The sequence below is a fragment of the Opisthocomus hoazin genome, chromosome 15 (genome assembly GCF_030867145.1).
Source record: "Opisthocomus hoazin isolate bOpiHoa1 chromosome 15, bOpiHoa1.hap1, whole genome shotgun sequence".
Lineage (NCBI taxonomy): Eukaryota > Metazoa > Chordata > Aves > Opisthocomiformes > Opisthocomidae > Opisthocomus > Opisthocomus hoazin.
In genome coordinates, this window is record NC_134428.1 from 9,563,574 (window position 1) to 9,589,918 (window position 26,345).

General features: G+C 46.8%; 1 long non-coding RNA gene across 1 annotated transcript; it reads right to left on the minus strand.

Moving 5' to 3' along the window:
* Positions 1-947: 947 nt before the first annotated feature.
* LOC142363222 (uncharacterized) lies at positions 948-15,382 on the minus strand. Its single transcript, XR_012765599.1, has 4 exons — positions 14,980-15,382; positions 5,025-5,131; positions 3,781-4,011; positions 948-1,069 (listed from the first exon to the last, which is right to left on the minus strand). It is a non-coding gene; the product is annotated as an uncharacterized LOC142363222 (long non-coding RNA).
* Between the last annotated feature and the right edge of the window lie 10,963 nt (positions 15,383-26,345).

Consider the following 26,345-nt stretch of genomic DNA (forward strand, 5'->3'; position numbering starts at 1 on the left):
CCACACCCCAGCTACAAGAAAAGCTCCTGAAAAAATTAACTCAGTACATTTGGGAGATTAAAAGATTCTCAATTCCAAAGGTTTCTGGAGGTCAGTATATCCTGTGGACGGGAGTTGTTCCACAAATTAAAATATTTGAACTCCGCTCCTGGCTTTGCTGCAGACCTTCGTGACCTCGGGTAAGTCATTTTGCTTCTTCTCTTTCTGCTCTACTCTTTTGTTTTTCAGGTGAAAGAGCCCTAGGGAATGGGTCTGTCTCGAACAGTGTGTTGAGATACAACTGCCCTAAGCAGCGGGATCCCAGTCGTTTCCAGGCAGCACACTTCATTAACACAGAAAAACACTGCAAGTAAATGTTTCCTATCAGGACTTACGTAACAATATTTTATAACACATTTTTTTTCGCATCAGAATTATCTTTTTCACTTGTAACTAGGCAAAAGAAAAAGCTGTCCCGAAGCTAAAGAGGTTTGGATTGATTAGCCATTGGCATCCACAGGGACACACTGCAGGGTCTGGTTTGTACGCTGCCTGTCGTCTTCCTGACTGCGGCACATCTCCAACAGATGGGCTGGACTCTGGAGACTCACAGCTATGTTGCATGTCCTGAGATGACAATCGTTCCTAATCCTCTAGGATACCTTCACCTCTTGTTTTCTAACATCTTCTGAGAGAACATCATCGTCTGCATATCTGCTTTCTGCGGCGCTCTGACAGCACAGAGTAGCAGTCCATGTCCCACCTCCTGTTTGCAGAGATTTTGCTCCGAGGTCAGCATTCTGTCTCATAATTTGTTTCCATCAATGCTCTTTTGTTTATTGCCTAAGAAAAGTGTCTGTGGCAGACTTGTGCTGTTTCAGTAAAATCTGGGGAGTGTTACTCAGAAAAGGGCACGGTCATTAATCAAAATCGTTGGAAATATGTTCATCTCTCCCAAACGCACGATAATTTTTTCTTACTGTGATTTATGCAGCATGAACATTGCAACAGTTGCTCATCGCAGAGGCTCACTCTTCCACACCTCAAGGCACACCTTGTTCCAGTTCACTACAGGCGACTGCTAAAACCCCTAAGGGAAAAAGAAATTAGATTTCAAGGACATTCTGGGGAGATATCCTGAGTAACCAAAAGGCTTTTTCCTTCTGTGGATTAGCACCCTGATACCAGAAGCTGTAGTTTCCTGGCTTAGTGCTCTCTATCAAGACAGATAAATTGCAGACTGAACAGAGGCAAGCAAAACTTTGCAATTAAATAGAGGAATCAATGCACTATCAATAAACCAGTATATAGGAACAAAACTCTAGTACTTTAGTACAGATAAGGAACTTTTAAACCAAACCAAAATAATTGGTACATTGCTAGGACTGAATAAAAACACCAGTTAAACACAGATAAGCTCTACAGCTCACCTGCAGAAGCAGATGGTGGTAGCTCACGGCTTTGGTCCGCTATAGACATGCACAGACACCACCTGGAGCACGCACTATCCTGAAACAAGGGACGAGCAAGCAACAACCATTTTGTTCTCCGTGGCACGTGGGGCGTAAGCAGGTACTGTCAGTAGTTACCTTTATGTGGGACAGTAGAGCAGTAGCCTTAACGAAATTCTGAACACATGACCTGGTATCGCACGTCCGTAAAAGACTCCTTGATCATATGCAAGCACAAGAATAATGATTTCATGTTCTTTCCTGAAGTGGGTAAATGAGGAAAACTCATCCTCAGGAACCTGCTTAACCAAAAATAGAAAGGCTGCAACAGCAACACCGCTACACGGTGTGTGTAGTCTGCTTAAGCACTGTCGAGGAACTGTCTCAGATTCAAAAACAGTGCTCTTGACATAACTTACAGATATTTTAAAGACTGGTGCCAGTGTTCTGGAAAGGATTATAAACCATTGCTGCCTACAGCTTGCCATTTACCCCAGCTACCCAGGAAACCTCTTTAACTGTCTGAAGGAGATTAGGAAAAAAATCAAGACCAACTCAGCTGACTTATTCAAAGTTCACGGAAACTAGTCAGGTAAATCCAGGACAGCAATGCGAGCTCACAGCACAGTTATAACACGCCCACTGCTGTGCTTACCCTCCACCTACCCTAAAGCAGCTCCCTTCCAGTATGACTCAATAGCGTAACAGCTACCGCAGGATCTCCACCCTTGCCTGTGCCTTTCCTGGACATATTGAAGTGTCAGCTGAGTCCACCTGAGTCATGTCTCATGCCACCAGTATGCCTCACTTATCTGGGGTCCATCCACCTGAGTTATGTCTCATGCCACCAGTATGCCTCACTTATCTGGGGTCACAGCCATGACCACAGCACAGGCGCACCTTTACGTCAGCTCAGCAAGCAGGCAGACAGCCAGGGCTGGCTTACCACGTCACTTGTCAGGAGGCAAAAACATACATAAGTGACTCAGAGACACTCTGCCTTTGGGTCTGGAGTCCCTACACTCCTATCTCATCCCCTCGGAGGACATCTTCTGTTGTCCAATGTCAAAAGCAGTAGTACAGCAAAGTCACTTGTACTGCTGATTACAGTCGAAGGTATCCAGGGTCAGGTTTTCCCTTTGTCTACTCTTTAACTGAAAAGCCGGATTTCCCCAACAGCTTGGGACAAGTCAGAAACTGTTACCTCGACATCAGCGCAATTACACCTGTGTGAAATGAGCACTCAAGATCTGAGAATGAAGTCTTTCTACTTCAGGCCACAGCCTTCAGCGGTGCATCCGGGCAGGATGTTCTGCACAGAAAATTGCCCACTGGTCCTATGGACACAGAGGTTGTAGGAAACTGTATTTTTGCCTTGCTGCTTAGAAGGGATCAATATCATAAGGCTGAACTCTTAAAATAACCAAAACTGTAAATTCTGTAATTCAAGTAAAAACATCAAGGTGAGAGTTCTCTGTGAAAAAATACTCAGGAACAGCTTGAGTTCATAGCAAGCGTACTGTAGAATGAAGAGAAGTGACCTGTTTGGGAAAAAAAAAAAGCACGTATTGTCTTTCCAGAGGGTTTTCCTCAGGCTCCAGGGCTAAATACAATATATGGGATTGTTTGGTTCAGTCTTTAGCAACACTTCTGGGTATGATGAAACCTTAGTCCTATATTAGCACCTATATTTTTGGGAAAAAAGTTTCTGCTACAGTCCAGGTCTTGTAAAATCACGCTTCTTAAAATTCCTAAAATTCCAGTTGAATTTCCAACATCTGAAAAGTTGAACAAAATTACATATGTGATCTTTTAGGCTATAACCCACAAAAAAGCTCAGCTGCTATCAGAAATGCTGCATCAAAATTGGCTTGACGTCTTTTCTCCTAAAGCTGTTTTTAAGGTAATAAACAGTAACATCATTAATGCGTTGTGCTGTGTTGGGGACCATACAGATAAATTGCACTGAGAAGGGTTAATCTGACATGATAACAAATTCTCAGACTTCTACAAATGAAAAGCAATAAGTCTCCTTATTTATCCTACAGAAATACACAAGAAGTCCAAATATGAAAGAAATTAATATCTCTTACTTTCTTCCTTACTCTTTTACACTTTTTAACATAAAAGCATGATGGAAGACAGGACTTTACTTGCAACATTCCCAAAACATGGACTCACATTTATCCAGAGAAAGTGGATGGGGAATGAAAGGAGACAAGGAGATGCAGAAGGAAATTGTGACATTATCCATGAGTCTTCCTACTGTTGTTCTTTAAAGCTTTCTTCAGCTGATTCTGTCTGAAACCCTAAAAGCAGCTTTTGCTGGTCCAACTGGCCAAATACTCACCTGACTCCAGGTACAGTCACAGCAATCCGTTTCAGCATGGGAACCCTGGAGCTTTAAAAGCACCTGAGAGCAATTTCCCCTCGCAGCCATAATGCAGAGTAACTCAACGGCCACAGTGTATTTCATTGTATACCCAGATGTCTCCAAAAAGGTGGTGCAGGTAATTCACCTGTACGTTCAGACTTCAAACCAGTGCAGGAGTGAGGAAAGGTTGGAGGAGGGGATGCTGTCCTGCACAAAGGGAATATAAATTTGCATTTAGTCCTAAAGAGATGACTACTTCTTTGAAATACTGAATGTCTCAGAGGCTTCACTTGAAATATGGAGCATTCAGCAACATTCCTCTCCCCAGGGTCACACAAAGTTTATCTTTCCGAATCACTCAGTGCCTCTATAATCATACTTTGTCCTGGACTTAGTCCTAGGTTTATATCTTACTCTCTGTCACTTTGTTCCCGGGTTTATAGGAGGTCAAAGCCCCTCATCCTTCACATCTTCTCTCACTGAAAGTGTGTCTCGTTAAAGCCAAAAGACGAGTGACGGAGCTTCTTGCGCGTGATGAGAAGATTTAAGGTAATTTCACAAAATCAGTGGCAGGATGATTTCCACAGTGGTTTATATTCAGCTGCCAAGTGGTTACTCATGCAGATTAGCTGTCTAATACATAAAAGTGTTTCCAGGGATGCACTCAATAGCCCTCCAGATCATCTTATTAAAAGTTGTAATGATGTCTCTGGTCGAATTTAGCTCTTGCTGTGAAAGCTATTAGGTTAATCAAAATATGAGGGAGCTCACCATCTACTTTTAATTAATAAATTACAAGTTATTGTGCAATCAGCAAGATTCTGTCAAGGTTAAAATGAAGTGCTCGTCCCACAACCCACGATCACAATTCTCGATTGAGGATCACACAGCAACGGCAGCAAATGAAGCCTGTACTTCCAAGCACAAATGTGTCTCTTTCCGCAACAGTGTAATAAGGTGGCCTTGAGCTCACACGAAAGGTCTCGCTGTTCCAGAAAGTGTTTAAAAGTATATTTAAAATTAAGCACATATTTCAGTCCCGGTAAAATGACTGGCTTTTGAGCACATCCTGAAAGTTAAATACACACACCGTTTCCTGATTAGACTGGATTTAAATAAACACTTATTTTTCTGAGCACCTAAGGAAAGCAGTAGGGTGGGCAATGGCATGCAGAGCCCACCACTGTGCAGACCCGCTTGCAACGCATCGTTTTACTTACCATATCCAGCTCCAGCCCAAATCTTTGCATAATCCTGCAAACGCCTCTTCAGGAGTCTGTTTTGTTTGTGCCAGTCACTTCATTACCCTGCAGACAGCTGCTACCTGCTGTAAAGGGAATGACACATGTCTGTAGGCTGGAGACCATCATTGACATTGCCTTCAGTGACTCACAGGAAAAGCTAAACAACCTCTGTCACAATGGCTTCGCTTCTTTGACTCACAATGTCAAGACAGGGCTCTGCATCAACCAGCTATTCCTCAGCATCAAGAACGGCTCTGCAGAAGTCTCTGAAGTAACTGCATTTTTTTAAAGATAATCCTTACAGTTAAGAAAAGTTAACAAAAAGCTGACAATTACTCACAGCGAAAGGCTGTGCTTCAGACAAAGCAGCAGAACAAAAGGCAGCATTGTCTGCAGGACCACCAATTTTGCTGAAGAACTGGACCTTGTTGTGACTCCGTTTAGATGCTCAAAATATTTGTTCAACCTGAGGACCAAAACCCTGACATCCACAATGTGGTAAAACTCCCTCATGGTGCATCCTTACACCACTAGCTTGCTGGGCTAGGTAACTCCCCAAACCCAACAAGTGAAGCTCTGTCACAGAAGAATGTGTTATTGTAAGAATCAGCCTTAAAACAAGGAACTTGCATAGAATTCCCACTCACTTCAAAAGGTGCTTGCACATGCAAACAACGTATGTTTACCGGACGTGTTGTGAAAAAAAATATATATTCTTGCATTTGAAAAAAATGAAAAAATTGAGTTTTAAAAAATTCAAATTGCTTTCAAAAGCAAAACAGGTTCTGGGTCCTGCTACTGGAAGATATTTAAAATTCAAAGCAGATGTAGACAAATTTTGCAACCGGTAGCAGGGACACTTACTAAACTCATCCTGAAAGTCAGGCACATATTTAATTAGCTTGCTCACTCATGGGCTAAAATCATTAGATCTGTCTGGGGGAACTTGAAAGCTCAGTAACTCTTCTGGAATAAAACACCGACATTTTTCCCCAAGATTCAAAAAAACTGTACAGGAATACTGACTCTACATTCAAATCAGACCATGAGGAGTAGGCAAAGGTAGCTATTATCTCTCTATGCAAATCATGTTCATAACAAAGGAGATTTGAAGAAAAAAAACGTCTTCCGTTTCAGTAAAATTATATGAGAACATGCAAAGTGGTAAAATTTGTATCTCCAGCACCTTCTGCAACACGATCCTCCCAAGAGCATTCTTCTCTCTGGTTTTACAGCATTCTTATTCAAGAAACCATTCTATTCAAAATGTTAAATTTGCAGGGTTACAGTCTGATCCCTCTGCTTTTTAAAAAAGAATAGTATTCTTTAAGAGATTTCAGTGCTTTTTGGTACTCCAGAAGTAAATCAGGTAACATACAGCATGTTTTATTGGCTCACTTTTAGAAGTGCTGAAAAATCAATAATTCTCATGGATTTTAGCTCGGTTTCTGAAATTGTGGTTTTTATTTAAGCCAATAGCAAATCTCCCGGTTACTTTACAGTGCAATATTAGGCCTTAGATCGGATGGTGACTGTGTGTTTTTATTATTAGGAAGTTATTTGGACAATATTGATTACTCATAAGCTTACGATGTATAAATCCAAACAAGTGCAAAGCGCAACTCCAACTTATTTGTAAATCAAAACAAAAACATACTGCAACAGCCAGACACAAATTAAAACATCAGCTCCCAGGACTGTATTGCCTATTGTATGATATTCAATATTGCTTCCATGTCTCAGCACTGGGAGAAATATTCTGTCCCAACAGCTGTCACTTGTGGTTGTGAAGATAACCTTGAACTGGTGTCCCATATCAGGGCGACCAGTGGGCATTACACCCATAGTTTTTATTGATAAATTTGGGAAATTTTAAATCAGTCCCAAAATCTGGTACCACGCCTAGAATTTATTAATGTTTTAAAATAAAGATTCTTTACGAATAAGAAATGTTCTGTTCATATTAAAGCTTCCTGTGTCACACTTCACATTCTCAACATTCCCATTTTGCCATGCCTTTTAAAAACATATCATTATTTTGGCAAAAAATATTACTGAAATATAATCAACATTTCTTTTAGTTTAAAACCATGTGGGAATTTTCCAAATTCTGAACTTTCAAAGAGTTTCCATCTGGCACAAAGTCAGGTTTACACTTGAGCTCATCCCCCACCAAGAACATTGTGCAAACATCACCCCACCACCTCTGCAGACCAGCAGCGAGCACCATCATGCTTACCTGCAACAACCAGCTATTCAGAGGATCTGCAGACCGCTTGTGAAAAATAGTGTAAAATTAATCATAGAGGCATGAGAAAAACCTTAGTGTTTTCTCTGTTAAAACTTCTCCTGTTCCTTCTTTCACACCGATTTTTCAGTTTTTCCTAGGAAAACCTATTAATCTTGGCAGCCTGACAGTGTAGAGTAATTGCCCATTTGGTCTTCTTTGCTATGGACCCACTTGTTAAAGTGCCTTTGGAGCATGTTGTTTATTTCTCTGGAAAGTATAAATACTCTTGGGAATAAGTTTTTCCACAAAACTTCCTACAAGGAGGCCAAATTTCTGACATTTCTTCACTTCTTGGATTCTCTATCACGTACTTCAACGATGCTGATTACCATCAGCCACATCCCAACAGTAATACTCAGAGGGATGGTGTTGGGTCTGAGTAGATTTGATTGCTCTAAAAAGAAATTCTCTATCAGCTGCTGGATTCAGGAGTTATTTTCTTTCTGCTTTCCTGAAAACCTGTCTTGTCTTTTTTTTTCTGCTTTCATGAAGCAACAAAGAATCTTCCTAAACTGTCCTTCCCGTTTCCAAAGCAGGTGACTGCTCCTTTATTGAGCAATTTATTTTGAAGTTCAAAGGTAAATTGCCATGGACATGGTATCTGCAGGTGCTTGCTCAGAGCTGGACACTCCTGCTGCCAGCCCTAGAAGAGTCCCTGTAGGATGTATTAAAGGATAATAAACCTCATTCAAGACAGAATGCAAGCATGATTTCGGCAAGGTGACTGCAGAAATTGATTTCATCCTCACAAAAAAGGTGAATCACAAAGACTTGGGAACATATTTACTATTTACTACAAGCAACAAAAAGCCCACCTTGGACTCAGGTGGCATTGTGGCCTGAAGATTCACTTTCTACTATTCCATATTTGCAACCAAATAAACTCCGACGTGGAAGAGGGCCGTGGGGGATCCCACCTGCACTCCCAGTACCCGCATGAGAAAGGTGTTGTCCTGTGGTCCCAGCACCCATCCTGCCCACTGCTCCCGCTGACTGAACACCGAGGGATTCAGCCAGCTCAAGGGACGGAGCCAGATGAGGGCACAGCCCGCTGTGACCTGGAAATTCACTGGAAACAAGCACAGCCTCTCACTGTACGAGCTCTATGGGTACGAGGATCGCTCCCAATGCTGAGCACACCCTTGGCTTTTACTGAAGCTTATAGGGCCAGCTTGATTTCACTGCAGCATTCCCACAGGCTTGCCAGAGCTTCTGACTTGCACTCCGCAGAGATTATGTATGACAGACTTCAGCGATCAGGTTTTGGGGCAGCTGAGCAGGCTGACAAGAGGAGCTTAAATAATTCAGTCAATTGATTTGACCAAGCCAGACTCTGCTCTTCTCTTTTTCCCTGTTTGCTGCTTACATCTCTTCACAACGTGGCTGAGTTTCATGCGAAGGGCATTTCTTTGGCTTTGTTTTTTTGTCAAAACAATCTTTATGAGCTGTTGAACGTGCTGCTTTCCTTTGTCGCTGCGCTGATACCCATGGAGAATACCACCGAGGGCGGGTTGGCCATGGGGTCCCTGGCAGCTTGAGCCCGAGACGCCCGCGCTCTGCAAAGGGGAGGGTGGGAAGCTGCAGACCCTGCGTCCACTCTGGCAGCACCGCGGGCAGCTGATGATCCTTGGAAAGGTCAAACGCCTCATAACAGGAGCGCTGGAGACTCAGCACCATGCTCTGCAGAGCTCAGCCTCAGCCCCGTAACTCACATTGCAAACGCCATGGTACGAATGCAAATCTGCTGCCCTCAGGGAGCCACAGGCACTGCGATAAAGTCAAGTTATTCCTTCTTTTCCTGTCACTGCAAGGACGGAATCCCACACCAACAAAATTAATTTATTCTTCTGATGAAGGCAATAAGCAGAAGTGAAAAAGAGTAGGAAAAACAAACCTGACCTTGTGACATCTGTGACACACTGACAAGAATGCAAAATGGCAAGAAGTCCTATTTTTAAAAGGCATCATCCTGCTGCTGTCGGACTGCACTTCTGTCAGCTGTAACTCACAGCAGCTTTCTGGCTCGGCCAGCTCTCCTGCCCGGCAGAGAACTGCCTCCGCACGCCCAGCCGACAGCGCTCACCTGGAGCAAGGGGCTGGGCTGCCACCTAAAAGCACCACAACTACCCATGCCTCCCTTGGAAGAAAGAACCTTTAAAGGCTCTTGAACACATCTGCATCTTAAGGAGAGAGAAGTCTGTGGTTTAAAAGAAAAAAAAAGAGTTTTCATTTTATTTGTGTGCTTAAAATTAGGCGTGACTGATTCTGCTGAGGAGTCCCAGTCTGCAAAGGAACAAAGGATAGGAAACAAAATTTAAATGCAAGTAAACAGCTAAGGCACAAATAGGACTGGCATGCTCACAGAAACACGGAAAGCTTCAAAGAAGCCTTTGTAAGGTTAGCTTCATGGTCTTACGTTGCAAGTGATCAGTTATAAGGAAAACTAGCATTTTCTTGGGGTCTCCAGGTTAAGAATATATTAAAAATCTTCAGATTAATGAGATCTAGTGAACTCACTCACAGCAGGAAAAATTTTTTTTAATTACTCAAATGAAAAGCCCAATAATTATTAGCTACCAGGAATAATAAATCAGCCAGCATAATCTCATTTCCATTATTAGCTAAAGAGATTGGTAGATCAAACCCAATTTCATTCTTCCAGAAATAAATACACCATTATTTTTAGCCTCCCTTCCCAAGGCAGTGAAGCCAGTGTACTTGGGCTGCCTGCCGCTTCGTCCACTCGGAGAAGTTTTGAGCCTGCTGGCCAGTCCCAACTGAATTTAGCGAAGACGTAGTGGTTTCAGAGATGTTAACGTCATACTTGTTTTGTGAACAATCCCCAGCCAGGAAGGACCCAAACAAACCCCCACACACACACACTCTGCAAAGCAGCAGCAATGCGGTGTGGGACCGTTTCGCCTCCTGTCACAGAAATGGGCAGCAGGTCCATAAAGTTGCATGGCTGGGCACAGGGCTGCAGGAAAGAGGGAATATAGAAGGGTACATAGGGAGGCAGAGAGGGCTTTGGGGTATTGCGTGGAGGGGTCAGAGAAACATCAATACGTAACTAAGGATGCAAGGATAGATACAGAAATAAATGGAGAAGCAACAGGCTTCACTAGTTGCACCATTCCTGGAAGAGCTTAGTACTGATGCTCCATTCATCCTGATGCTCTTTGCTACGCCGATGCCCATGCGACTGCTCTCCAGCAATCGAAACATAGGAGGCTCCCTTACGGGAGCTGAGGGCAGCCCTCTGGCTGGTATTTTGGCTAAAACTGCTGAAAATCTCTCTTCTGCATCTGTTGTCTGTATACATTAAAGCAAAGCAAAGGTTACACCCAGGCCCTGTCTCCCTCCTAATCGGCAGGGCCATTGCCCCCAGCAGCGGAGCAATAACTGCAAGCCGGGGACGCAGCTCAGGAGCAGGAGTGGTTTGATTGGGATGGTGGGCACGGGCAACGAAAGGAGCTGATGACTTCGGGAAAGCATCCTTCCTCAGAGAGGTAACCTCAGAGTCTGGCGGGGCGAGCAGCCGTTGCTTTGCTCGCAGAAGAAGCAGCCGACCCGGCCAGGGCCCCTCCTCTCTGCTTGCAGCTGTCTTGCAAACGCCCATCCTTTATTCCTTCTGCTCTTCAATTAGATTCTGCCTGTGACTCACGCTGGTAGAGCAGTTTGCTGCACGCTTGTTACAGGCACTCCGCAGCAGACAAATTGCCTAGCACACAGGCTTAATCACATCTGTCTTACACAGCCTCAGTGTACTATGTAAGGAAAGAAAAACTATAAAATAATCTTTAGAGGCATAATAAAAGAAATACTATAAAATAATCTTTAGAGACACAAGGATAGTATGACCAACATGACAATGCAGCCAGTAAAAGCTTTGGAAGTATGAGTAGCCTTGTAGAAGCTTAGGCTGAACTTCACTTCAGTTGTGTTAGTAGATAAAACAGATGGAAAACAATGATAGAGAGAAGATTCAAGAGAAAGAATTTATATGAGGCTTTCCCTGCACAGCAGGCAGAAAGCCCGCTTAGTCACCAGACAGCCAGTAGATAGTTTTGTGATTTTATATAAAATAACTTATTGCCATAGTATATTTATTTTTCCTCTATAGGTCAGATTAATTTAATATTAATAATACCCAATTACCTAAAAAAACCTTCTTTGAGAATTTCCTCAAAGTGTCGCTAAACTCCCACAAACCGGGGCGACGGTCCTTAGCAAGCTGACAAGCGGGTCGTGTTCTGTGAACGAAACACCTAACCAGTTGCTTACCACATATTTTATGTATTTACTAAAATATTTACCAAACAGATACGGTGCAACATATCCTTCTGTTTGCAAAACATTCCTTAGGCCAAAAATAGGCTATGATTTAAAAATAATATGCACCAGATTTAAAGTCAATGTAATACACCCTGACCAAGACCCAGTTAGTAAGTCACAAGGTGTCACACCTCTAATTTTAGCAATGATGGTTTTTGCTGGGCATTGACAATGACGGCTTTCCTTATGCATCAATTACATAATGTGACCATCCATTTACTAAGCAAGAAGTTTTATGTACAATCTTGTGACAGTGTTTACAGCAAATACTGCAAAAATGACGACCAACGTTCCCCAGAGGTTGCGCTGGAACAGTGAGGTGGGATTTGCCTAAACACCAAACTTCTCCCAGATGCCTTTTTGGCTGAAGTAAACCAGCAAAAGAGGGATGACAAAGCAGATCGCAGTCACAGGACAGGAGCCAGCTATTCCTGCAGTCACTTCTATGTTCTCCACAGTCAGAGCACTGGTGGTTGACAGGATTGGACTCATACCAGGAAAGAAAAGCCTTTGATCACTCCAACAGGGCAGGAATGAGCAGAGCCCACAGAACATCTCTTGAGCCATTGCATTTACGGCAAAGACAGCACTCACCTTGAGCACTGAATATAGTCCAGAGAAATGAATAAGGAACAGCCCAGGAGCAAGAGGCCAGTCAAAAAAAAAGTAACACCACAATTGCTTGAATCTTACCATTTTAGCAGCTGAACAGAACTGGCGGTGGCATAAAAGGCCCCAACCACCAGGAAAGCAGTAACAGTCCCAGCATCAACGTGATTCCCAGTCTGCCTGGGAGGAATGATCTGGGGTGGGATCGCGTGGGACACAGTAGCTAGCTGGGTTTTCTGTGCCTGGTCTCATCACCAGGGGATGGAAAGCCACCACGAACATGGGGTGAGAAGCTGCAAGAAGAAAGTCAGCATTTACAAACTCACAGGGAAATTCTTCCTAAGGACCTGTCACACTTCTAGCCAAAGCCTGCTGCAATGTCCTTTTGTGTTTGGGTGTTCGTTTGGGGTTTTTTATTAATCCTGATGTTAACTATTATCACATTCTGCTTTCCATAGTAATTACAGCAGATGAGAGAGATGAGCCTGAAACACCAATGAATGCAAGGAGCGCTTGACTTTGGCGAGCTCCAAATCAATTCTTTTTAGTGCGGGCTCATCCTGAGCAAAGCAAAAGAAATCTGTGAGATAACAAATGCAACAGAGAGTGACATGCAGGTTGTCAAGTAATGTAGATGAGAGCCCTGGTAGTCCTTCAAGGAGGACATGATGAGTTACTGAGTGCAGATACCCAGCCTCTCACGAAATGAACTGGACCTGGTGTAAACTCAGAGTATGGCGGTCAGCCCAGATCAAAAAAGATCAATCGTACAACAGCTTAAATACATGCTAAATGGATTACCTAGCCAACACACCATTTCACATGGTGCCAGCTCATCTTCAGCTGGCTTCTAACACGTGACAGAATATGGGCAGTAAATTCCAGGATGACGGCATCACATCCTGCATGAGACCTGCAGCACCGAGCGGCTCTATCTGCCTTCAACGCCATGCACTATGGTACATTGAGACTCATTTCTAGCCAGGGTGACTAGGGCGAGATGTGACAAAGGAGCCCTCCTTACTCTAAATTCTGGCATTTCTCATAGACCTTGATCACCTTTGTTATCAGAGACGTACCCATACATAAGTAAGCTGGAGACCCGATGCACGTCGGTGTGGTACTGTGCTGCTGAAAGCATTCATAACCCTTGTTTCTACCTCCTCAGCAGCTGAATCTACAGCTTGCAGTTCGAGGCTCCAGATACTCAAATCCGATAATTTCATTAGTGTCTCAGCAACAACCAAGCATTTTCTGCACTCTTTTGTCTAGCAGGATATATTCTTTTTAAGAAGTAAAAACTCGCCTTTCCTTGACCCGAATGAGTTATACAATCAGGTATAACTAAGCAGATTATCCATGAAATGGTGCCTTCTTTTATAATTCCTCTGCTACTTACTCCAGACTGGTGTACAATGTCTTTATTAGCTGATTGTAAGTAAGGTCTTGTCTAAGTGGAGAGGAAGATGTGTAAACATCTGCCAGAAAAAATTATATGCAATTTCCCATAAAACTCTCAGTTATCAATATTTTAGTCCATGTTTAGCCTGCAGCCCCTTATGCCACACAACCATCATTAACTTTTAGCACTAGCATTATCGTTCACCAAAAACTAAAGCAAAAGATGAAGCTGGGCACGTAAAACACTTGTAGGTTTTTATACCTTCTGTGGTGCAGCACGCATAAAAGGAATGTGATTTCTGTTTCTCTGCTTCCCTGGGGGACTTACTGCTCCAAATAACCCCACCATCTGTTGAAAATACCTTATTTCTTACCTTTTTTATTTGCCTGTACATAACTCTGAGAACAAAACCAACAGACCTTTACAAGACAGCCAAACTTCAAGCAGCCCTGGTGTAGGAGGCAAACTCCTATGCCGCACTTCTGCTCCCAGAGGGAGAGATTTCTATCGCATCCTCGCTAGCAAAACCTCAGAACAGTTTCACTGCAGCAGAGTTGTTTCCAATTCGTGAGAGGACAGCAGAGATCAGATGGGGCCCCGTCTCACATGGCACAGTTTTGCACGCCATCCGTGTAAAGCTTCCTAAGGGACCGCCTTGTAAGGTCGAGGAATCAGCAAAGCACACTGGCATTGCCTCCTCGGGGGGAGCGTGCCCTGTTCTGCCTGCTGCCGCTCTCCAGTAACGCAGAAATAACGCTTATCGCAGAGAACGGCTCCACACAGCAAATCAGGGAGGTCATGGGGAGGGTGCAAATTAAACTCCACGGCACTGGAAGCCATGCAGCCCTCCGGCAGCTACTCGCAGCCAAACCTACAAGGATACTTGTAAATGGAAGGTTTATCTTAGTAGGAATGATGTAATAGTAGAATTGATTTTGCACAGAACATTGCTATAATGAGGTAGCAAGAGAAGGAGGAGGGATTGTGCTCCCTCCTGAACCTCCTGTAATGAAGTTAATTTTATCAGAATAACCATTACCTGGGTGTACTCAGCCCTGTGAAGACCTTTCTTCTCATGCATTAGTGAATTATGTTCTAATTCCTCATTGTCACTGACGGAAATAATCTGCGGAAACCCATGCACGCACCGATAACACAGGACTTTGCCCCCATCTTTGCCAGCTGCCTTCTCTATGGAGTTGCTGTGCTCCATGCTGTGCTCCAGCGCCTGAACAGCCTGTTGATGAGCTCAGCTCATTCACCACATTTAAATTAAAATTTCTGTCTGTCGTTACCTGGACTTCATTTATTCTTGATCTTCGTCTTCTTAATACAGAAAGATGCAATAATAAAGTGCCAGCCAGAGGTCTGTTTTTGTCAATAGACTATTCAGTATGCTTTTCAGTTCAGAAATTGAAGCACTTTGAAGCCCTCCTACTCCACTGCGCCTTGAATCCTGTGGACGTTTCTTATCTCATCTCCTTCCGTCAGAGACCCTCCCTGTCGGATAAAGTCATCAGGTCTCTGGATAAAGAGGAGCAATCTCTTGATTAACTGCGTGACTTCATGCTCTCAGCTGCATTAGAGGACAGAAGCGTGAGACAGGCTATCGGGGAATCGAAGCCAGCCACAGCCACACGAATCTCTGCAGCAGCAGCACCGTGAGGTTGGAATAATCAATTGCACATTCCCAGGGATTCCGCCTGCAAGAATAAAAATGTTTGTTGTAGCGTTCAAAGGAAACAGATTGACACTAGAGAAAACAAAACAAAAACATCCTACAGCATCACTTTTCGTGTGATTTGCAGAGTTTGAGATGGGCAAGCTGCAAATTTTTGGCAGTCTGGATGTGAGAATCTGTTGTGCTTAATTAACTACAAGCATTAACATCAGAGAAGTTAACATTGGCTCTATCCAGGCGTGACCGGGCAGAAGAGCATCCCTCAGAGAGCAAACTCTGAGCTGCCCAAAGCCCGAGAGGGTCCTGCCAAGCTTTTCACACTGCCCAATCACTCAGTAAGCGCTTCTGAAGTAAGTGGGAGGTCTAAGCCAATGCTAACCTGCCAAAGGGTTGTTTGAGCTGCCCCCTGCACCAGGAAGGGGTTCTGAAGCCCCAGAGAGCAGTGAAGGTCCATGGGCACAGCTTGGCAAAACCAGCTCCTTCCCAGAAGCCGAGCGAGAGCCATTGCAGCTGCACTGCACTCGCCCCTTCTCCACCGGCCATCTGCCTTAACGACCCCTTCACGTACCTTCAGCTCGCGAACCGCTCAGCTGGAGCGAGGTTTAGAAGTCTTGTTGGGGAGGAGATAAAATGGGGCACGCTGGCCAAGTCAGATATGGCTTTTGCTCTTAAATAGAGCGTTTTAGCTCAAATCACTAATAAATGCAAGCTGGTTTTGTCTGATGGCATTCATCAGTAGACTCTAACACATCAGTACCCACGTCCAAGTCGTCACTCGTAGTAGATGTCTCAGCAGAGGAACCGGGACTGACAGTTTGATAAAGCTCACCAGGGCTTCACAGCAACTCTTGAAATTTGGAGTCTGGGCCAAACACCCAACTTGGTAAGCCCCTGTCTGAAATCAAACCCTTGTACAGCCTCAGGCAGAAAAGCCTCCCAGAATAAACATCACTGTGGCTAACGAAGGTGGAGTGAACTGCAAAATAATTAAACACCTCATGCGCCGAGGAAAACCTGACTGATTGCTGTAACTCTGATTAGCCGCTCCCCCTGCTCTGGAGAGCATTAGCATGAGAGCAGGAGTTAACCTGGATATTTCAGTAAATATTGAAGCTATCTGTTTAGCAGCGTGGGTGAGGTAAACAACCCAGCAGAGGTTTGTTTCAGCTAATTATCACAGCCTCTTCCCCTCTGACTGCTGATGCATCTGTAAGGGTAGAAGTATGGCTTCCACTAACAAGAAGCCAGTCCAGTCTCGGGCACTTCTGAGCAGCTGCCACTCTTCATGCCTGTTGAGGACACTTCTCTCACCCAGCTCGATGGTACAGCAACTCACTCCACTCTCTGCAGCATCTGCTTTCAGGAGATTAGGACTTCCAGCCCTTTTTTTAGTAACTAAAAGAACTTACATCTCTAAGTCAGTTCCCAACCCTGCTACAGTTCAGACATTTGAGAGGAGCTGCCCAAGCCTAATGTTTGGGAAATTCATATATGTATAAAGTTCCCAAAGAAGAGATATCCACTATCTGAAGCCCAGCCTCTAGGCCTGTTTCTGAGATGCTCAGCTCCAGCCATCTCACACGCTGCAGGAGGAAGCAATAGGTCTCACTACCCAAGTAGATTTACTCTCCAGAGCTTTTCTAATTAGAGACAGCAGCTCCATGCCAAGGAAATGTGCTTGCTGCAGCTTATTTTAGCTCTGCAGTTCTGACAAACCAGTCACTTCTCTTCTTATGATCTTGTGTAATTGGAAGACAAACTTTTTCTGAATAATGAATGCCCAGCGATACCACTGCTCATGAAGCAATGTATTTTCATGATATAAATAGATCTATAAAATGATAGCGTGACAATAACGGAGAATTTGCTCCTGTAAATCACAGAAGCAAAGAACGGTTGAGGGTGGTAGGAGATCCTCATTCTAACGGTGGGGCCAACTTCAGCGTCAGATGAGGTTGCTCAGAGCTGTGGTCAGTTGAGCTTTGAGCCTCTCCAAGGACGGAGGGTGCACCACCTCCCTGGGCCCCCACAGCAATATCTGACCACCTTCATGGAGCGAACTTTTTCCCTACCCAACCAGAATCTCACTCGCTGCAATCTGCTCGTGGCCCATTGCCCTTTGCCATGCAGCTCTGGAGAGAGTACAGCTCTATTCTCTGTAATTTCTCGTTAGATGACACAGCATTTATTTATTATTTGAATTGCTATTTGATGCTCTCCACATTTTAGCCTTTTAAAAAACAGGCCTTATTTTGTTGTGAAACTTACTGGGTAGAATCGGGAAAAGACACTTTTCCTGCACAAATGGCTCCTGTGTGAGGATCCCTTCTGCAGAGCTATGTGTGGAATTAAGACCTTCAGCCAAAACCAGTCCTAACAAAAACTCATGTTCGTCAAAGGAATGAACGTTTCCTAGCTTACCTTTCCTTTCTGCTTTGCTTTGAGGGGCGTTTGGTGGTGCTGTTTCTCCTGGGAAGCTCAGCTCTCTTCAGCAAAGCACCATGTTCGAGTCTCAGCGGCAACACAGCACATCAGCCACACACTGATGAGGATTAACATGTTTTCCTAACTCCTTTCGAGCTTTTTTCCTTGTACTGGGCCTGAAATCATGAAGATTTCTAGCTCTTGCAGCTTGTCTCAACACAGAAATTGTTGTGCCTGAGGACCTTCTCCATCCATTACTGTTCTTTCCCATTGTTGCTCTTTTCCATTTAAAAACGGGAATAAATATTTTCTTCCCTACTTTCCACCTCTGACAATGTAACAGAGAGTCATGTCCCGCTGCTGCCTGCCCACCCACCCACTCACCCACCCAGGAGCTGTGGTGTCCTGTGTGCTCAGCCTCCAGGCTGCAGAGGCTTTCAGAACTTACCAGGCTTTCCTTTCCTCCTCCACCACTCGTCCACAGGCAGACGCAGTACACGTGCACCCTAACCCCCACCAAAACTTTTGAGTTTTATCTAGTGCAGCTTGGGTAAATCCTTCCCAGGCATTATTTCTATCTGAGAGACTTACGCCCAGCCGCCGTCCGTGGGATTTGTCAGTCTCTGTCCTCCTCCAGGTGGGGAGATGCGATGGTCCAGCACGGGGCGAGGAAGGAGAGGAGGAATTGGGGATGGGACGAGCCTGGTGAGCGAGCCAGCCCTACCTCCCCTCAGGGAAAGTTTCTCTGGATCGACAGCCCAAACAGAGTCACGGAGCCCAAGAGGAGCACTTTTCCCCTGCTGTGAGCAGCAGCACGTGAGCAGCAGAGAAACGCACCGCTGCCCTGCCCGGGGTCTGCTCCTCAGCGAAGGGGGTGAGAAAAATCAGGCCAAAGAGCCGTTTCTCTTCCTCCACCATCAGCTTTGGCCAGCTCTGAGCTCCCTGGTGTGCAGCACGGAGCTAGCAGTAAAGAGAGGCAGCAGCAAACAGCATCTTGCCAAGAGGGCTGAGGAGCCAGAAGATGAGGTTAAGGGTGTACTGGCTCCTCAAAGGAGCAAACCATCAGCAGGACAAAGCCAACACTGCGGTGCTGTGGAGGAGCCCAGTGCAGGGACAGGATTTCCATCCGCCCTGATGGCTTCTCTCCATGTGTTACTTGTGTGCCTCCAGCACCTGAACTGAAATGAAGAGCTGGGACTTGCACTGCCCACCCTTCCCCACGGCCCCCCAGACTGGTGTGGCACCACACTGCACGCGGAACAGCGCAGAAATGAGGAGAAAGACCGGAGCAAGTAAAAGGTCACTGCAACAGAGAGGGATTAGTAGAGTTTTCTGTGCTGTTTCCCTTGGACGACATCGAGGGCTCAGCTCTTTGTCTCAACATCTCTATGCAACTTCTGGTAGGTTTTTAATAGAAAAAGGACCACAGGGATATTTTAATCTGCCTGTTTCCTTTGCTGCTTTTTCTCCTTCTCCGCACTGTCTTAGGAAAAAGTAGCCGGAGGAGTTTCAGCTGTTGCCAACCACTGTATTAAAACAGTAAAATTCTGGGTAGCCCCAAAGCATTGCTTGTAGCCAAACCAAGCACAGCTTAAGCCTTTCACATCAGCAGATCTCAGGCAAGGGATTGAAAAATTGTTTGCATACCTAAGCACATATGCATCCCACCCAAACATCAAACATTAACTTGCAGTGTTAAATGCCCACAGCCCACGCGCTGCAGAGGGAGGAACATCTGGGGTGGGCTGAGTAACAACCCAGATGTGGACCTCGCACGCTGCTCCCTGCCGAGCGAGCCCAGGGGGACTGCTGTCCCATCTCCCGGAATCAACGCCAAACCCCAGGTGAGACGAGCCCAAAGCCCTGTCCCAACAGCCGTTACTGCCACCAACAGCCCCACGAGAACCGATAATCAAGCTTCTTCATCCTTTCTGTATTATTTCAAAGTTCAGCTGTAGATTCAAGCCGTCTGTCACACCACAGCATATCGTGCTTTGCAATTTGCAATTTGCTATCTGCTAGTACGACACTGTACATCAATCAACAGCTCAGAAGATTCCGCTGCTCACTGGTTTTGTGGAACCGATTAACTGGATGATGAAGAAGATCAATCTTTTATGAGATCTTCTAGGACACTAATTGCAGGAGGAAAGAGATTGTTTACTTAGATTTAACAGAGGAATGATTCCCATTTATATTCATGTACGTATACATAATAAGATGTAGGGATGTATGGACCTCAGTTCCCAACAGCGGCAGCTTCGCATTGCAGCTAGAAGCCGGTGCGGCCGGGCACAGTAAGCTCTGCGGCTGGCCCCTCTGCTCTGCGGCACACCGAAAACCCTGCGGCAGCGCAAAGAGCCCCAAGCCGCCTCCGTCCAGCACACCGTACACACCGGCGCTGGTGATGCCTTCTGTGTTCGCACTGAAACTTCTGCTTGGGGATGGCTGCAGCGTGTTTCAGTCTGCTGAGTAAGAAGCAGGGATCTAAGCTAGACTGGGGATGAAGGCTGGAGAAAAGCAGCATGGACCTTCCTTCTTTTGCACCCCTGCTGGACTGGCAGAAATGCAGCACTGAATGCGGAGATTTAGGATCCTTTAAGTGGTAAAAGGTAATGAAAAAAACACAATAAGGCACTTCAGTCACCACCAGCAAGCCCGCATGAGCTGTGCTGCTGTTCATGCCATGGGTTCGGCAGGGAGCCTGGGAGGGGAGCAGATAGGGCCCGTGGCCATGTGTAGGTGCGTGACAGCAGCAGACCAGCGCTGCATCACACAGAACACAGCTCCAGCCGCCCTGCCCAGCAGCTGCACGACTGGTTTTACCGTCCGAAACCAGCCGAGGTGGCTGTGCCACGTGGTGGGATGTAGACGTGCCCCAACAGCATCTGCGTCATTCCTGCTCACGTGGCCAGCCTCCAGGACTCATCTCTGCATCAACACATCTGCTGGCTGGGCTCTGCCAAGCCGCCATGGGTTTTCCCCTTGATTCACTTGCCTAAAAAACCAGCGGAGTTTTCCCCTGGTAATTAGCTGCAGCCTCACACCAGCCCTGAAGAGCACGCAGTACCCGTGCCACCAACATCGCCGTGCATTTGGTACCACCGGCGCGAGGAGGGAGATCCTCAGCAGAGCGAAGAAGATTCACCCAGGAAGGCAGCGGCTGAGGGACCGTGATGGGCACTGACCCCTTCCACAGCCGCTCACCCCCGAGCACGGGGCTGCAGCACGCCGGCAGATCGCGTACTGGGCTTGTGGGGCAGCCGAGACAAAGCGAAGCCACCGCAGCGTGAAAAGACTGGCATCCGCCCAGCGGGGCTGCCGCTTCATGGACTGATTTTAGGTACATCTATTTAGACAAGGAGCGATCAATATTGTACAGAATAGCACGGCACATACGTTATCTCCAGCCAATTATGCCGCACTCTCTGCAATACAATATTCATTTTAACGTAGGAGGGAGCACGGCAGGTCAGCGAAGTGAAGTGACAGCCATTGCTATACAACCACCCAGTCCTCATTTCTTTGAAAGCCCACTTCAATACAGCACAAGTCCTGACATCCAGGCCCTTACAAAGCACAGTTCTAGGAAATCCATTAAACTTTCACTTGGTTCACCGCCGTTGCCATTTCCTCTTGCCGGTGCCACACACGCCATTCGAGCTCCGCTGCACATGCAGCACATCATCACCCCTTCCCACTGAGCACCCACCGATAACAGTAGACCCCAGCTGCCCAGGGAGGAGCAGGATGGCATCCCAGGGACTCAGCTCATCCTCCTCCTGACCAAGCCCAGGGAGCTTCGGGCAATGCAGATGCCCAAATCGAGCCTGGATACCTGGGGGCCTTACCCTGTACCTGGGTATCTGACTATAGAGTCACCCAGCACAGGGCAGTGCCGCATGGAAAGCCGTATTACAGTGCCAAGGATGCTGCTCCGTGCCAAAGCACCTTTCCTCGACACAATGCTGCAGTCTGCCGGGTCACAGCGTCCTTCGCCTCCTTCCACACCAAGTTACAATCTGTGAAATACCATAACCAGCCTTTTCTCCCAACCCTCATCTGTCTCTTCTCCAAGGCTATAGCTCCCCTCACAGCAGCTTCAGCTCTCGCAAGTCAGCCTCATACTATCTGGCATCTGTCTTAAAATGTCAGAATGACAAAGGGAAAAGCCAAAAAACTAAAAAATCCAATTATTTTAATGACTCAGTGCGGGTGCAAAAAGACCCTCAGTTGTTTGAAGCCCACGATTCAAAGACATGGCTCTTACAGGCAGCTGGCCGGCACACCACATGCTGCTGCAGTGCTCTCTGCAGTGCCTGGAGGTGCCTCTCTACCCCAAATAATAGGAAATTAATGTTTGTTAAAGGCTTTCAAGTGTTCCCAGGCAGGAAGCGTTACAGGAGGCAGCAGAATCAGTATTATTTATATACATCTCATTATTACAAACTAGAACTCCACACCTTCACTGTAATAAAGCGTTACCCAGGAGACCACTGAAAATCCTGAACAAAATCCTGTAATATGCTGGGATGAAATGAGAACAGAAAAGGAGACAGCCTTTCAGATCATTTGCCATTACCCCTTGAAAGAGAGCCACCTCGACATACGCTGCATGTCGCAAGGGGCTGGCACGTCAGCAGAGCACTCTACGACAGCTGCAGGACTCTAAAAACCACCTTTTCATTCTCACCTGCGCTGCTTGGTATAAATCTTCCTGCTTCGTTCTTCTGCTGATGTGGACAGGCCTCTTCCGACAGGGGACTTGGCGGTGAGGAATGCCAGGGGAGAGCCCTGGCAGGTACTGCCCGACCTGAAGGCAACACTGAAGCATCTTCACGCTGAGGATCCCTAGCAGGGACAGACTGAGCCAAATCCCTCCTGAAAGACCGGGATACCGCTCTACAGAGCCCCACAAGCTACCTTGTGCCCTTTCTTTTTAAGCAACCAGCTACAGAGATGGCAGCAACAGCACATGCTGCAGAAATAAAGCCAAATATTCCCTGTGTTTGGACCATGCCCAGAGGGCGAGCGGTTCCTACCTTTGTTTTACAGCAGTGCCGTGGAGCGGCTGGGGTCTACGCCGCAGCGCTGCCTGTGCATGTACATATGTACCTGCTCTGCTGACATGCCCAGTGGCTTGGCCTCTGCCCGGGCACGGTCACAGGCTTGGCTGGATGGTATTTTTGCATCTACAACCAAGGTGGCTCTTTATTTTTTGGCACGAGCTGCTTGAACGCTGCAGCCCAGAAGCTGGCGAGCCGCTCGCCCAGCTGCCGCTGAGGCTCGCTCCAGCCGAGAGATGGGCACCCCGGGGGAGAGGGAGAGCCGGTGCTGCTTGTGCTCTCGCTGAGGGATCCGCAGAGAGAAACGGGTTAGTATCGATACAGAAACCCAAAATCAGGCTGCTTCGGTCTCTCCTATTTGTAGGAGCAATAACTCTCCATAGGTGCTGAAGTGGCTATAGAACCGACCCCAGCTCTCCTTCTGGTTAGACACACTGGGGAGGGAGAGCCGGGGCAGGCACGAGCCAGCCGAGCCACGAGCCGGCCACCCACCCAGAAGCACTCGCAGAGGCATCCACAAAATACAGCAAAACCCATCTGAGGGCTGTGGATAAAACCCAGCGTGAGCCAACGCTTATAAATAAACGGGGCTACCTGTGATCTAAAGGTCAGCTAATCTGCATAGCATCATCATGCACAGAAAACAAAATGTCAGAGAAACCAGCTATTTTGGTTGCGTCAGTACTTTGACAGAGACCTAAGCCTGAAGCAGACTTCCACGAGCAGCAGATTTTCAATCTAAAAGAGTTTCACACAAAATAAAGGTACCCAAATAATTTTACAACCAGTTAGCCAATAGGTAGTACATGATCAACAGACAAATAGCCAAGGACTTTTGCCCTTGCTCCAACTCTGTTCAGTACATTACTGAATTATCCGTGAAATACAGGCAGCCGTTACTGATACAGTGTGTGCTCGGCCATATTTGGTGCCAGGAACAGCATTAATGGCAGGAACGGATCTGGAAAGCTGGGTAATATCAGTTTATTTGAGCAAAGTGCTCTGAATCGCTGCAGATGGCATGCTGCCCATCTGAGGACCAAGCACACCGGTCATGCTAAGAACATAGACGACAGTAATTTGGCACCAGCAGTTGAGAAAAGGAAACAGGGAGGTTTGTACAGAATCAGCCTCCTCATGAGATGCTCACACTAAGATGGGGGAAGCAATCCAGGGCTGCATAAATAGGAGATTAACAAGCAAGTGCAGGGAAATGGTGTTATTTTGGCACCCAGTATCCAAGTTACCATTGCAAAAATGCCGAGAGCAGCCCTGGTGACCATATTTCAAGGATAGCCTTGAAAATATATGAAGGATTCAGACAAGGCTCTGAAGTTCTGTCAGCTCTGGAAAAGTTGCCTGGCAGTAAGAGGCTTTTGCAGTTCAGGCTATGCCAAGAGGCGGCAGGGATAATTCAGTCATGGTCTACAATCACCTCCAAGAGGAAGAAACTCTGACAGCACGCAGCTCCTAGCCCAGCCAAAGCAGCTGCATTGCAGAAGCAGTAAATGAAGTAAATATTTTAAAGCAGAGGGCGAGCAGTCACTGGAAGCACAGCCCTGGGGCAAGACCGACTCCGCTCGCCTCAGCGAGGAGCATGGGTGATGTGCGGAGAAGGTGCCAGGGCTCAGGCTGGAGTTCCAAGCCCCAGCAGAAGGTGCAGGCAGTGTTTGGACCCTCAGCGTGGCACCTTCTGGCATGGACACCTGAGTAAGAGGGGCTCCGGGGGTCCTGAGCGAGAAACCCCCCCCCAGCTGTGCTTACATGCCCTCCCCAGCTGCCCCTGTCTCTGGCCTCCATGCGACAGCGTCCCTTAACAGCACCAAAAATGAGGTTAGTGGCAATGGGAAAACTTCCAAGAGAATCAAAGAAAAGCAGGCTTCACGGAGAGCACCTGGGGACCCGACTGCTCGGACTGCCTGCCAGGGGCATCTGCAACTCAGCGGACAACTGAGGTCTTTTGGGGTTTATTCCCGTATGCGGACACATGAACAACGTGAGGACGTGTTTGGGCTGTGTTGCTGTACCAGCCCACTGAGACCGCCGCGGGACGCAATGTGCTAAAAAAATGGCAGATCACACACTGGGCACACTGCCTCCGACCAAAAAACCCCCCGCACAGTGACTGAGCTCTGCAGCTGGAAAAGGGTCCCCAAAAACCGACAGCACCCTCCCGCAGCAGTAGAAAACCCCGCTGGGTTGCTGTCGGTTGCCTTGGAGAGCGCCAAGGTCGCGAGGCGAAGGCGAGCCCGACGGGGCCCACACTCCCCGTGCCAGGAGCGCAGTCATGGAGCTGGCGGGCTGCAAACCGCTCGTGACCTACGCCGCCAGCGTGGGCAGCAAGGCAGCCCCAGGCAACACTCCTCGAGCGGTCACACACACGAGCACACGCATGCTGAGCCGCAGCTCCAGCTCCTAGAAAACGCAGCTGAGTTCCATACCGCTCATCGGGGTGGGGGTCGGCTGCCCAGCAGCTTCGCAGCCTCTCCCAGGGACCAACACTCAGCCCCACGAAGCCTCAGCAAACCCCTGGGCAGGGAGGAGCAGGACAAACCCCCTGCCCGCCAGGCTGAAGGCAGGAATGCTCATTTCTGTTCATTAGCAAGTCCTCTGGGGTCAGGTTATCATGCACGAGTGGAGCACAGGAGGACTCACAGAATCACAGGATGTTCAGGGTTGGAAGGGACCTCTGTGGGTCACCCAGTTCAACCCCCCTGCCCAAGCAGGGTCACCCAGAGCAGGCTGCACAGGACCGCGTCCAGGCGGGTCTGGAATATCTCCAGAGAAGGAGACTCCACAACCTCCCTGGGCAGCCTGTTCCAGTGCTCCGTCACCCTCAGAGGGAAGAAGTTCTTCCTCGTGTTCAGACGGAACTTCCTCTGCTTCAGTTTGTACCCATTGCCCCTTGTGCTGTTGCTGGGCACCACTGAAAAGGGTCTGGCCCCATCCTCCTGACACCCACCCTGCAGATATTTGTAGGCATTTCGAAGGTCCCCTCTCAGCCTTCTCTTCTCCAGGCTGAACAAGCCCAGCTCCCTCAGCCTTTCCTCATAGGAGAGATGCTCCAGTCCCCTCATCATCCTCATAGCCCTTATGCCTAATTATCAAGCCTTGATGCCTAATTATACTTAAACGAACTGCCCTCTCCAGTCACATGTCCATTGTGCTTTCTAAACTACGGTGGGTGCTTACCGCAAAACCCTCACACGCATTAGCCAGGGGGACGGCACATGTGGTCTCATCGCAAGGAAGGAGAAAAAAGCCACGCACGAAGCGTCCGGAGTGATGAGACAATGTTTCACATGTCCAAACAGCAGCTTTAATTCAAGTTTGGGATTTGATAAAAGGCTTTGACTAAAAAGAAGTAAAGGCTGGCACTGTGAAAGAATATATTGCTCATAATGGAGGTCTGCAGCATGAGATCTTTTCCAGGCAAAAACTATCTGTAACAACAAATGATCTAAAAAATTCAGTATCCATGTAAGAATCC